General features: G+C 44.5%; 1 long non-coding RNA gene across 3 annotated transcripts; it reads right to left on the bottom strand.

Moving 5' to 3' along the window:
* Positions 1 to 1270: 1270 nt before the first annotated feature.
* LOC133273332 (uncharacterized) lies at positions 1271 to 7813 on the bottom strand. 3 transcript variants are annotated; one of them, XR_009744746.1, is made up of 4 exons: positions 7734 to 7795; positions 7081 to 7168; positions 3037 to 3201; positions 1271 to 2346 (listed from the first exon to the last, which is right to left on the bottom strand). It is a non-coding gene; the product is annotated as an uncharacterized LOC133273332 (long non-coding RNA). The 3 variants fall into 3 exon arrangements; XR_009744744.1 differs by having other exon boundaries at positions 1272 to 2346; positions 7081 to 7813; XR_009744745.1 differs by lacking the exon at positions 7081 to 7168 and having other exon boundaries at positions 1272 to 2346.
* Positions 7814 to 13188: the final 5375 nt, after the last annotated feature.

The raw sequence follows: 13188 nt of genomic DNA, 5'->3' as shown, positions 1-13188 counted from the left end.
CGAGATGGATCGTCTCCTCTTTGAGGGTTATCTTCTGGCTGGGGCTGATCTTCATAAAGAACAATTAAACAGAATCAGACAGAACACCAAAGACAACACCGTGTTCTTTAGAGAAACAGGTGTGTGATCAGCTCAAACAGTCAACAGAGGCTCACAGACATTCCCAGGATAACCAGCCTGGAATGTGCCCCAAGTATAATCAAAAGCTTAAGCATAGCGAGGTAGAGGACACAGAAGGAAAAGCTGTGGGAGACAGGGCTGATGGAGCTGCTTTGCATTTTAAAGCTGAAAGACACTGAGATCTTTACCTGTGTCTGTAAACACACATCTGAGGCCTACCTAGTGCCAGCGGCAACCATATCCCTGGCTTTACTGGAATGGGACAAACAAACTAGATACAAGGAACCAGTTTTCTTCTGGGAGGCAAAGGATCTGCTGCTGAGAATGTATTTTACATTTTCCATCTGCTAACAATGGTCAACAGCCAGAGTGAGCACTCAGATAAAGCAAGAGCTTAAAACCAGCCTCATCACACACACACAAACCCAAAAGGACTGATTTTGTAACCCCTCAATTCCAGGATCAGAAATGGCTCAGACAGTGCAGTTACACAGTGTAGCTCCAATTCTGTTGCCCTATACGGGACCATGGACATGAACCTGGAAAAACCAGCAGGATCATCTGGCAAACTGAGGGACAAAATGAACAACCCCTCCCTTTGCTTTGCAGGCACAAATCAACACTGCTGGCAGAAAGCATTAACCATACCTGAACGTGGTGGCACCATCTGTCCATGTACTTCCCGTGGTCCCACCAAGCCTCTGAGCCCACACTAAGGAGCAGCAGCAGGTCCATGTGGGGTCACTGGACCTGCTGCAGGGATTCCGGGAGCTGGAGAGCTGAAGGACTGAAAAAGCAGGTTCTGTAACAGTAAGGCAGAGCTGACCTGTGCACAGTCTGTGGAATGGAGCTGACTGATTGGAATGTAAGTGGGTTTAAAAACTGGGAATTACCAGGTGAGCACTGCACAGTCACGTGTTCAGTTCTTGAGCTGCAGAGCCGACAGGGTGTAGTACGGATACTGTGGTGTTTTCATCCTCCTGCTGCTTAAATCTAACCAAAGATTGCAGCCCACTTGTTCAGCCCCTATTAGTAATGTTTTTAAACTGATTTTGTAGAGCCACTTCTTGTATGTTTTACTTCTATACATGCTGACAGCACTTGTGGTGTGAGGTGTGAACTCACCTGAGCTCCAGAGGCAATACTTCTTGAAGACACCCAACCAAGGCAGTGACAGCTGATGCATGAAATGTCTACACCACGTAATGCGATACGGTGACAGGAGGTTAAGGAGTGTTACTACGTGGATCTGTTCCCTGTCCCTTTACACTAGTAGAAAGCACAAATGCGTTTAAATCAGAACCACGGGGCAGTGATCAATGTTCTGAAGTGGGTTTAAAATTAAGTATTTATTTCAGAGACTCTCCCCTCCCAAAGAGGGGAATTGGTTTAGCAAATGGATTAATTCCATCCCAAGCAAAGAACCTACCCCGACCCCTTTATTTAATCCCATAGGGAAATATTAACCAGTGTCTTCCACAAGCTCCCAGGAGTTCACTCCATCACCTCTCTGGCAGCTTCCAGAAAACACTGGAAAAACACCTCCTGCAGAACTCAAACCTAATGGTTGATATAAAAGGAAAGAGGAGTTTGCAGACAAAGAAACAACATCTTTGTTTGCTGACAGCAACAGAATGTAACTTGTCACCAGGGCTGGTATGCTGCATTAATGGTTCTCGAGTGCAAACACAGCTGAATGCTGTAAATACTGATGTGACTGCCCTGGGCTTGGAAGGGGGCCATAGGTGACACTTCTTCAGGTGAATACAAAACTGCCTTCACAGTGTTTCTCCCACTTGAAATTCAAATATCCCCTTTTAATTGGAAGCCACCAGAACATCTGCCACCAGGAACAATTTCTGCTGCTGATGGAGCAGACAGAGCAGGGAAGAACACTCCTACGTACAAGTGACAGCCACAGCTGTCAACATCTGCGTACAGCAAAACTGAGGGACAGATCTCGAACGTGTCAGAGTGCTAACGGATGCTGCGGTGAGTTTGGGGTTTTTTATGTTTTAGCATGTGAGGTCTTGAGGCTCCCAATGACAGCCTGGTTGCCACGGTTACTGGTGAGCCGGACTCCTACCTCAGTCTGAGGAGCCACAGTTCAGTTTCTCATCCATACTGGATGTGTCCACATGGACATTCCCTTAAACCTCGGCATGGACATTCCCATTCCTTCAGCAGAGGCAGCGCCACAAACCAGTGGCCAACACTCAGGTCTGTCTTTACAGGGAAAAGACTTACAGGAGTCCTGACCCTTCCACAGAAATGAAAAGATACCACCCCAGCCCCAGCAGTCTTTAGAAGCTCCTCAGAATTCCCCCCTACACAGCATGTGTTAAATTAACTCTTCCGAGGAAGGTGAGGCTGGACAGACCCTGATGTAAGCACTGGAGTCTTCCTCAAGAGCTCCTGTGACCACTTCATGTGCCCGAACAGCTGCTCCCCAGTTCAGGGAGCTGAAATTGGTCCAATCCAGCACATGCACTGGGGTGACAGATGAATGGGGCTTGCTGAAAACAGTGCATGTGCCAAAAAAAGGAAAGTCCATTTAAGTCCAGGAGAGAGAGAGAGCTGAGAAGGTGATGCCTGTGCAGGCGATGCCTCTGCAGCTGCTGCCCAAAAAGGCTGCACTCAAAAATCAATAAAATTGGGTTTAGATAGGATAGAAAGCAATGAGGGATTTTCAATGACCCGCTGTGCAGGGACTGCAGTAAGGCAGAGAGTTAAGGGAGTTCCATCTCCTGCAGTCCTGGATGGGCTCGATCCTCTCTGTGGAACTCTCACAAGCAAAAAAACCCCACCAAACCACCCCACCACAGACGTGTGCAGCACTGCCAAAGAACAGGGGCAAGAAATGATTTTCCACTCACTGCAGGCAGGAACCATGGCACAGAACCGGTCAGGCCTTACCGCTCCTCTGACACCAGTGCATTGGGTCCAGTGTCCACGGACACTCTGAATGGAACGGTGTGGAACAGAGATGTACAGCACCATGCAGTGAGGCTGCAGTGTGGTAGCGGCAGCAGTTCTAATCCACAGGATGTCCTGAGACCATTTCCGTTAGTTCTATCATTCCTGAAAAGCAAAAAGAAAAAAGAATTTAAGTAACCCAAGGAAGTGAATGCGAGACTTAAATTTACCCAGGAGCAGTTTTGAGCCATCCCACTGCACTGCATTACAGTGGAATTGGAAGGTCACAAGCAATTTTAGACCATGATAGCTGGTTTTCAGCAGATAAACTCTAGCTTATAATTTAGCAAAGGTAACACATACTTTTGGTTTTGAAAAGGTAAAAAGCACAGTGATAAACAGGAGTCTTCCACCTGTCAGGTACTGCTTCACAGCTCACAAATGGGACACTGGAAGATGAAGTGATGTGACCAGGTTCATAGAGGAATCTAACAGAGCTGGAGGCTGAGACCACAGCATGTGTCTGCCTCACTGCTACCTGCGCTGCAAGAGGAAAAGCTCCACCTGAAGTGGCTTGGAGAAGACAACAAACAATAGGTCTGTAGGGGAACAAGGAAACAGGGAAAGTAAATTGCAAAACAGCTTTTAAAAGTATTTATAACACAGGAGAGTTATTTTCAACACGTTTCAGGAGTTGATGGCGCTGGCTTTGTATGGGGGATCACTCAGGATTTCTGTGCAATCTGTGTTAGGGAGTGCAGCAGCAGAAACAGGATATCACACACAGTCAACAGGCTGGTGCATAAGGGGCTTCAACACCCAAACAAAAGGGAAAATGCAGAAACCAAAGCCAAAAGTACCTGACAGGGAAAGACTGTATATAAAAACTGTGTCCTAAATGTAACTTTTCTACATTTAGGACTGAAGAACATGAGGAAACCGAATACTGGCCACTGCTTTCCATGCTTTAGCTATAGTAATGCACATAATTTATGCTTAACACCAATACAGTGCTTCATATTATACAGCAGATAGATGGCATGGGAGAGACATGAACATATAAACATCTACATCACAGAAGAATCTGGAGGCTGTGCCCACGCTCAGGAACCGTGGTCTAGGCTGTTCCAAGTTAGCAACAAACATGCCTATAAACTGGTGTCAAGCAAGTTTGAAGGAGCCAGTGCCATAATTTCCCTGAAATCTAGAATACAGTCCCCCTCTGAAGAGAGTGTATTTAGAGTACCGAGAGGAAAAATCCAACCCTACTATATAAATGGGAAAATATGGTTATTTTATCTTCTCTGTGGGCATTACAGAATGTTTGCTGGGTAAACTGGCTGGATTTCTCTAAGTATCTGCTATTACTGGGATAAATAAGGTTTTATTTAACTGCAACACACAAGTAATAAACCAGCATTTGCAGAGCAGCAGCTATAATGAACAAGGCACTCCAGCTCCAGGCAAAACATGAGTTTTCCGAAGTTCATCTTCAAGCAACATTACTGAAACGCATGTTCAGGATTGAATCCCAAACCCCTGTTCGCCAAATGCTGGCGCAGCGTAAGTACAAACGACCTGGATTTCTAATTGGTGCATACTTTAAAGAAGAGTTTCCCTGCAAAGATCTAACAGATACAGAAGGGAAAATGCCAGAAAACAAACTCCTTGACCTACTTCCAGAACAGAAGAAACAGGCACAGTGCAGTGTTTTAATGATGTAGGAATATTCCAGCAAGGACTCACTCCTACCTGCAAGTATCCTCAATCCAGCTCCTGAGCCAGGGGTTAACTCTTGGCAGTGTTGTCCTGTAGGTTTGTGCCATGCTCTGATAAAGAAATGACAATGTTTTATTCAGACAAAAGCCACACCACATGTGTGGGGGACTGGTGCAGATTTGAGAACTGGACCCAGAGGTGTGTAACTAACATCACCCAGGATGTCACTGCGCAGCACAGCTCCATGACTGCATCCAGCCAGGGGCAGGGAGGACAGGGAGCCAGGCAGAGGGAAGTAGATCTATTTCCTAGATTTCCTCTGCCTTGCAGGTGGAAGCAGCACCCAGGAGCTGGAGTTCCCTTTACAAGGCAATCCCTATTGATTCAGCTGTTTACCACTCAGCCTGTCAAGTCTTCAGGACATGCGTTTTAATCAGATTCATGATGGATGAGAACCAAGATTACCGAGTAGAAACATAAACCAGCAGCTTTCAGAGTCAGAACCTTCTGGCTGCACCAAATCATTTATAGCCTAAATGTTTGCTTCCCTCAGGTTTAACAGCCTGGGGGAAGGACGATCCCTGCACACATCCATTGGGAGGCAGGAGGCTCAGTCCAGCAAAGCCTCCCTCCTTTGTCCTGACTTTCAGTCCGATGCAAGCATCATTTCTTCTGACATTCCCACAATCCTGCTTTCAGCGGTCATTTCCTTTGCTCTTCCTGGTCCATGGAAGCTGCATTTCTTTTACAACCCTGCTACCCAGCACCTTCCTGGGCACCTGAGTCCAAGCCATGTGGGCTCAAGAGGAAGCCAAACCCTGCCTTCCTGTGGGTGTCAAGTGGTTGCTCTAAACACTGGGTGCTCACTGGGCACCCACCAGCCTCCTCCCAGCTCATGCATTTAAAGAACTAGCCCCAAAACAATTACACGAGCTTTTAGAGGGTGAGGCAGAATCCCTCTCATCTAACACCGAGCAGAGCTCAGATGGTTACTGGCTCAGCCTCTTCAGCTTTGACATTTATGGCTACAGACCTCATAAAGATCCTTGTGGCCATCATTCTGTAAACTTCTTGTTCAGCTCTGATTTATAGGTTGAGTAAATCCCAGCAAAACGGAGCAGTAAAAGCAGTTTGTGGGATAATTTACTGCCTCAGTTTAGGTTAGGGGTTTTAATAGTTATTTACCTTTATATTTTAGATAAAGATTTGTGAGCAGCCAGTTACACAAGGCAGTGTGAGTAGCTCTGGCAGCTGAGTTCAATGCATGAGCTACCCTTAGAAGGTACTGCCTTTTTCTGACACAAAATGCTGCAGTTAAATCGAGAGGCCAGAGCCTGTATCTTAAAACAGAGAAAATATGATCCAGATAATCTGTGTGGAACACAGCTTTTGAGGATAAAAGCTTCCCAACAGAAGAGGGAGAGATCATTACTGCGCATTTCTATGAAGCCAGGGCTAGTTTTCCTGTGGGCTCCATTGAAGCTGTGTCAATTTACACCAGATAAAAACCACCTCTGAGGAGTTCATTACACCTCTGCCTCAGCAATGCATCGCTCCAGGATTTGAGCAGTTGTCCATCTGACAGACTCGTTATTCTCTTACTCCAAAATGGTACCTTGGATCTCAGGACTGGGTGTGAAGCGGTGATGTTACCTGCACCAGCTCTTTCCTCCTCACATTTAAATGTACTGCTGTATTCCCTGCAGAGCCTGGAAGACTGCAAACATTTATGCAGCAGGAATAAAGGGACACAGACTGGAGGAGGCTGCTCAGAAGAGCCTCCTACAGCCCTGGTTTGGTTTTTGGGCTCCTGAGCTGGGCTCTGCTGCCCCTCAGAAGGAAAGGCCTTTTACTGCTGCCAGGTTGGGTTTTTGCTATACTCAAAGTCAGATGAATAATATACACTGAGTTTTGATTGATCTTGTGCTTTTTTTCAGTTTTCCAGGGAGCAGGAACCAACTGCAGCTCCTCACTAGATATCACTTCTGCTTAATTCCTGCAACTACTTTGAAAGCAACTCAAATTCTAGATGCTAAATCTCAAACACGAGCCTTTGTGGATCAGAGACGCTCCAGTCACAAGATACATATCCAGCTGGGTGAGCATAACTTTGCATTTTCCTTGTGGCTGGTGCAGTTCTGGACTAGGAATCAACTGTCTATATAATTTGCAATACTTCATGTCGTGGCAACATTTGCTGCTTTTAGGCCACTGATGAAAAGGGTTCAGCATTACAATATAATAGCCCCCACAAAGCAACCAGAAAAGAAACATAAATCCTTAGCCCTAGAAGGGGCCATGAATTTCCTTGGTTCTAGTCATTACCTTCCTCCAGTCCCTCTTCCTCTGCTTAGATCAGCGCCTGATACTCTCCTGTTTCCTGCCACAGTGTTATCTTGCCAGCCTGCAGTAGCTATAGAAAATAAAAGCTTTCAAATGTTACAGGATTACAGCATTGGCATTTTATGTGTTGGCATATGTGAGCATCAGGCAACAAGCATATGTGGCTGATGACATGGAACCTTCCAGAAGTTACACTGAAATGAGCCTTGATTATCCTGCAGAATCCTGTCGTGACAATACCCGCTGGCTGAGCAGGCAGCCATGGTTTGTTGGGAAGAGTGGAGTCTGGCACTTCCAGTCACACATCTTGCTCAAACAGCCACACACGCTTTACTGGTGCATATGTAACATCGCAGTCAGAGCTAAGGTTATTGTACATCCACTCCCACAGTCTGAGGTTTTATCCTCACTCTAAAGGGATTTTTCTACTTCTGATTTCACATATGGTACAAATGCAGAAATAACGTTATGATAACGTTAGGGAGATTTGGGACGTGGTGAGACAGCACAGAAATGTTAAGCCTACATTTATAGAATACAGTTAACAGTAAACTATCACAGTCATCCTTTCTAGTCTCAAACTTTCCTGTTCCTTCCAGGAGATTTAGAAACATATTTCAAGTCAGAACACTTACAGATTGAGCATTCTGTGCCGTATTTTTCTCTCTGCTTCTAGAAGAGGCCAACTGCAAGCAAGACTGGATGAGACTTCTTGCCACTCTTCTGTCTCCTTGATCTTAGTGAGTGCTGCAGGAATTCCCCATCTCTGTATATTCTGAATGGAGATTTGCACTTTGTCTTCAGTGTTGCTGGAAGCGGATCTCCCATCCCTGTGGAGAAACACAGCATGATGCTTCACAAGCAATACCAACTGCAGTGCAGCCATCCCGGCACGTTCCTCCTGACACCATGCAACAGTTCAGCCCACAGACTGAAGAGGGCTGTGTGTCTACTGTGTCCCAGAGGAAATTTCCTCCCATACATCTGAAGTTCACCGTTAAAGATCAAGCTGATGGCCAACTGCATTCCTCTGTAGATGACAAACTGACTGACTTTCAAGTATTTACGACCTATTATACACAACACTGCCCAGTCTCAGAAGTCAAGGATTTGTGCTACCAACAGGGTAGTAAGCTGTTGAATTCCACATGGGCAGAGTTCTGCTATGCTGAAGGGGAGGGCAATGGAGGGACAGGAGATTTGCTTTTTAAATAAGAGTTTGATAGCGATCCACCAGTAAGCTGTTAGTCTTTCATCCGTATTATGACCATGTATCATGCCTGGCTTTTCTGCCATTATCTACAATGTATGATTCAGGCAAAGCTGTTCATTTTGGAGATGTGAAATGCAGTATTGTAAAGGTTGGAGACTTCTCCTGACTCTGCCATCCCCATTAGCTGAGCACGTTATAAATAATGCAGAGCTTCATCCCCCTGCATTTTGTGAAACCCCAACGTACTACAGAGTAACAGAAGGGAAGAAACGAGTTTCTGTAAATCCCTCCAACTACTATAAACTACCTGATCGATAACTTTTGTAATCCACTGAGCTGCACAAACGATGGGCTGTGAATAATTTAAGGCGTTTGGGCCGTTTTGACACCAGATCTGCCTGGAACAGTTCAGTTTTCCACCAGCACATTTGCCCCATAGCGTTTCTCCTACATAATTTGTATGCCCAATTATTGCTCCTTAGAGCGTTTGTGAGCCCTTCGCTGTGTCTATGATTAAATTTGAGCTCTTTCAGACAGTTTTAATTGCGTGCATCCATCAAATAGAATAATTTCCTTTTCTTGACATAACCCTACCAACCAAGTATCTTTTGACTTCTGTTTGCAATCCACTGCCTAATCCAGAGTGATGATTAGTAATCTCTGTGATTTGTACACTCAGATTTAGAAGGGCTTGTTGATCTCTCAACTGGTTATTTGCTTTCCTGGATAAAGACAGGTGTATTATTAGCTTTAATTAGTCTCTGAATTGGGTTTTTTAGGTAATTAGAATAGTTCAGTGTTCATTTAAGAAGTTACTGTCCCCATCTGTCCACTTGGTATGATTCAAGTACTCTGTATCAGATTTGTGGTAGCACAGGCAGTGAAGGATGTGCCCTCAAGTATTCAACCCGATTCAAAACCTCCCTCTTTTATTTCACCATTACTCTAGTAAGGTCCCATTCATCAGAGACAACAGCAGGTCAACAGCTTTTCAAGCGGGTGGGAAGTGTTCAACCCCCCTTAAATCAGGTTTTAGGAATGGAAGAGTCTTTGTGCCTGTCCATAGGGCACTAAATTCCTTTTAAATCTGATCAAAGTCTCTGTGGCAGAGGCTCAGCAGCGGGGAAGCCAGCTGAGCATTGCTCATTGCCATAGTACTGTTTCATCAAGTTGCCTTATAGAGCTCTCCCAGAGATACCAGGACAATCTACTCCAAAATGTGACAGTATGACAGGGTTGAAAGACTACAAGATAACACAGAACTCAGCTTCCATCACTACAAGTAAGACCCAATGCAAAAACATTCCTTTCCTAACACAATGGATATTCAATTTGCTAAAGACAGTATTGGCTCAGGGTCAAGGAAGATGCTTCAGGAAACCAAAGAACAAACCTTTACTACATATAAAATCTGAAATTCTCTCAAGATATTCAGAAAATGTGGCACTGAATATCTGAAGATGAGAATGGATGTTGTAGTAATGTCTTTTTAGAGGAGAAAAAGTGTTCATCTTGTCCAGTTGTGTATTTTGTATATATAGTTTGTATATTTTATTATATATTTAACAAAAATACACTATGCTCCAACTGGCAAATTCAAAGTTACATTTCTAAGCCAGCTATTGCAGCTCCTTCCCCCAGGTTTGCCATTAATAAATCAAGGATATCTGGAGGACACAGAACGACTCTGAGTCAACCCTGAACACACAAAATTCAGAACAGAGCTAAACAGTGGCAGGATCCTGAGTTTTCTCCTTTTATGTATGAATTCTGTTAAGGTTAGCAATGACAAAAAATCATTCAAAGTGTTACCTAAGCGTGGTAGGTAGAAAGGGATGAGGCAGCAAATAGATACCCACATCACTACTGACCTCCGTGTTGGCAGCCTCAGTGATGAGATGGCCCTTGAGACTGCACTAAGACAGCAGATATATATATTTATACATACATGCATATATACATACACATGTCTATGCTTGCATTACTTTGCACGTTTCCTGAAGCCAAAGCCAACATCCTCATAGCAGCCTTCCAGTATCTGAAGGGGGCCTATAGGGATGCTGGGCAGGGACTCTTCATTAGAGACTGTAGTGACAGGACAAGGGGGAAAGAATTAAAACTTAAACAGGGGAAGTTTAGATTGGATATAAGAAGGAAATTCTTTCCTGTTAGGGTGGTGAGACACCACCTGTTAGGGTGGTGAGGGTGTGTGTCCATCTCCACAGTAGAGGAATGGGTTGCCCAGGGAGGTTGTGAATGCTCCATCCCTGGCAGTGTTCAAGGCGAGGCTGGACGAGGCCTTGGGTGATATGATTTAGCGTAAGGTGTCCCTGCCCATGACAGGGGGGTTGGAACTGGATGATCTTAAGGTCCTTTCCAACCATAATTATTCTATGATTCTGATTCTATCAACTGATGGTCTAGCATAGGTCAGCCTGCACTACTCCTCTGATCTGTGTTCAAGACATTTTCATCAGAATTGATTCATAGATCCTTTTCTCAGTTCCGCTGCAGATGAACAAGTTGAGTGATGTTAATGAACTTATACAGGCATAAAACAATAAATAAATGTTTTACTGTTTTCTAAGTATAAAACAAAAAAACAAACCAGTACAAGAAGGGAATAGACACTGTTTTGAGAGTGGTCCCTCTTGAAAAATTCCATTATATTTATATTTTAAAGTGTTAGTAGTAAGAGACATTTATAGATGACTATTGGCCATTATCAACTACGAAAATGACTTAGAGATGTGCAAATCAACAGGATCTCAAGTTTAGCTGGTTTTGGACAACTGCCTCGCTGCTCCTTCCAGCTTTTATTACAGTGCATTTGCACGTGTGTGTTTCTTACCTGCCCTGTGTTTTTGCTTCCAACAACGTGTGAAATTGGAGACTGACGGCAATTTTCTTGCATTGTTGGAGGATCAGAGTATCGACAGCCTGGTTTTCTAATTGTAACTCAATCTTGTTTCCTGCCTCAGGGCTGTCATTTACATTTTACTTCAGGATTATGTTGTACCATTTCTGGCGTCTCTTCAGTAACAAAGTGAAGCTGCCTTTGGACCCTGTTCACTAGAGCTGGCTGAAACTGTTCAGATTCAATGGCTCCCAACGGAATGTTTTTTTCACTGAAACAAGCCCCTGTCTCTGAATCTAAACCTGCTCCAGATTTATGGATTTGCAGGAGACAAAACTTAAACTCAAGCGCTTTGTTTAGGAAAAAGATTCCTGTTTCTGTGTTATGGGAGTGAACATGAAATGGTTCAATTATTCATGTCAAAGCAGCTCGTCCTCTGAAGCTCCATTTGAGTGGAGGAGAGGGGGCAAATGGAATATATTTGTTTAACTAAAGCAACTGGGAGGGGTTTGGTTTGGTTTATGTCCATTTCAGAGCAGAGTTCTTCAGCAAGCTCTGCTGTTTGAGCACCAGACAGCTTTATTTTCCCAATGCTTGATTTTCCTCACATTCATTTTTGCTGCGCTTTGCACATGGATGCAGGATGTGTGTGCTTTTATTAATCTTCAACATACTCAACTCTGCACTAACTCACCCTGGCAGCTGATCAAAATCTGGTGAACCAGATGATTCAGTGTATATTCCTAGTAGGGAATAACGGGAGAATTAACTCAAGAGAATTAATTCATTTAATGAATTAAAAATGGGTATCAGCATCTTGTTGAGTTCCTGGAGCAATGCCCCATTTAGCAGACAGCTCATTTTCATACTTGTAAGAATGCAATGAGTTTGCAGGTTAGACAGGTCAGTTTAGCTGAGTTAAGCATTGCAGAGAAACTATTCAGCTTTTGCAATGGAGACAGATGTGTGCTATTAAAAAGTCTAATATCCACAGATATTTGTGTATTTAGGTTAACATCAGAACTGACTTCATTCTCAACCTTTATATGGAGAAAACAAATGAAAATAGCTACAGAAAAGCAAATGCTGTTAAGGTCCTGCAGGTATTCTTAGTATCTGAAATGATCTTACAAGAAACCATCATGCATTCTGAGTCCAGAGGAGGCCACAGAGATGCTGCGAGGGCTGGAGCAGCTCTGGAGCCAGGCTGAGAGAGCTGGGGTGGGGCAGCCTGGAGAAGAGAAGGCTCCTGAAGGGGAGACCTGAGAGCAGCTCCAGTGCCTGAAGGGGCTGCAGGAGACCTGGAGAGGGGCCTGGGACAAGGGCCTGTAGGGACAGGCCAAGGGGAATGGCTTGAACCTGCCAGAGGGGAGACTGAGAGGAGCTCTTAGGCAGAAGCTCTTCCCTGTGAGGGTGCTGAGGCGCTGGCCCAGGGTGCCCAGAGAAGCTGTGGCTGCCCCATCCCTGGCAGTGTTCAAGGCCAGGTTGGACACAGGGGCTTGGAGCAAGCTGCTCTAGTGGAAGGTGTCCCTGCCTGTGGCAGGGGTTGGGACTGGATGAGCTTTAAGATCTCTTCCAATACAAACCAGGCTGGGATTCTACACATGCATCTGTTGATGTATACTGTGTTGATCTGAAATCTATTAAAACCCATTTTAAACTAGAGACTGCTGCAGTGTATGTAGTGAAACTCATGGCACCCATCTAGGAAAAATGTACTGACAGGCAGCCTATTAGTTTTAGACTATTTATTTTGGTCACCTCAGCAAATCAAATGTGTAATTGCTATTTGGATTATTACTCTCTAGAGCCAGTCCTCACTGAAAACACTGACTGTCAGTAGGTTACTGAAGGGAATCTGAAACTGGGATACTACAGTACCCAAATCACTCCTGGCATCACTTTTCTTCTCTGTATCCTGAGGGAGCAAAAATAGGTTTCCCAGTTTTCAAAATGGGCTTTATTCACCATCACAGTCACAAGTATATTTTGCTGCATAGCCTGAACTTAAGTAGAGTTT

The sequence above is a fragment of the Pezoporus flaviventris genome, unplaced genomic scaffold (genome assembly GCF_033815535.1).
Source record: "Pezoporus flaviventris isolate CSIRO_AGI_PZ_B2104156 unplaced genomic scaffold, CSIRO_AGI_Pfla_v1 ptg000031l, whole genome shotgun sequence".
In the NCBI taxonomy this organism is placed as follows: domain Eukaryota; kingdom Metazoa; phylum Chordata; class Aves; order Psittaciformes; family Psittacidae; genus Pezoporus; species Pezoporus flaviventris.
The sequence above is the reverse complement of the archived record's forward strand: the minus strand, read 5'-3'. Positions and strand labels throughout refer to the sequence as shown.